The sequence below is a fragment of the Pygocentrus nattereri genome, chromosome 8 (assembly GCF_015220715.1).
Source record: "Pygocentrus nattereri isolate fPygNat1 chromosome 8, fPygNat1.pri, whole genome shotgun sequence".
Taxonomy (NCBI): Eukaryota; Metazoa; Chordata; class Actinopteri; order Characiformes; family Serrasalmidae; genus Pygocentrus; species Pygocentrus nattereri.
The window spans coordinates 46,565,467-46,566,699 of NC_051218.1; positions in this window are offsets into that span (position 1 = coordinate 46,565,467).

Below are 1,233 nucleotides of genomic sequence, written 5' to 3' on the forward strand. Positions count from 1 at the left end.
CTTGGGCAAGACTCCAAACACCACCTTCACCTACCTGTGTAAAATGATCAAACTGCAAGTCGCTCTGGATAAGAGCATCTGCCAAAATGTTGTATGTATGTATGTATATATATATATATATATATATATATATATATCCTGATGCAGCAGCAGTACTTTACAGTACTTTTACAGTACTTTATGTATATATATATATGCCTGCAACGTGACACTGGTGGGCAATTTCAGGCGCTTGTTGACTGGCTGAGGTTTTATTGTGGGTTTTAATTGGGATGTGCACACATTCTGACACAGAAACACATGCAAATGAAATGTGATTGAATTCAATCAGTCAGCGCTGAATGGAGTTAGACAGAGCTTCATTTTCGTAAGTGCTTTATCTCCCTCCCTCATTTTGTCAAACAATGCAGCAAAGTGAGTTTGCCAGAGGCTGCGGCAGGGAAGAGAATAGAGGGGGGCGGGAGGGGGTGGGAGCAGGAAGGGGGGAGATAGATGAGCTGGGAAAGAAGGTCTTCTGCTCCACTGAACTGTACTGGTACACATCTGTCCTTGCCATTGGGACCACCTCATGCAACATATCGGTTCATTGAAAGTTAAGAGAACACCAGGCTGCAGGAGAAAACACCATTATTCTCTTTTCTGTCCTCAACAGTTGTACAACACTGAGCACGCGGGGTTCGTTTCACAGCGAGACTGACAAAACAAGTCCCCGAAACTGTGAGGTACAGATTGGGCTCAAGTCCATTGTCTAAACAAAATGTTTGGTCTGGCTTTACAGTTAAAGTTACTGTGTCAATAACTGGTCAAAGTAAGACTTTGTCTTGTTGTGTTTTCACTACAAAGCCAGACAAACTCATGTCTGTGGCAGGATGAGATACAGACGGGAAAAGTGAAGTGTAGCCAGCACAGCGAACACGAGGAAAGATTAGGCTTCCTCTGCAGACCTCCAGCCATTTCCCTTCCCTGTGCTTATGATGAAATTAAGCAGTGGACATTATTGGCTATGAGTGCAGATGTAGGTAAGGATGAGAATTTATTTGTATAAGCAAGCCTTCCAGATTTTTCTTAAAGCACTAAGCATAATCTTCTCACTCCATAAACAAAAACACTGCTTGTCCAGGAGACATAACAGCAAAGCTGGCCATGAATCTACGGACTTGATTCCATTTCATTACAACCTGATTTACTTTTGGAGAAAAATTGCAGTGCCAGACTATTTTATCAGATTATGTA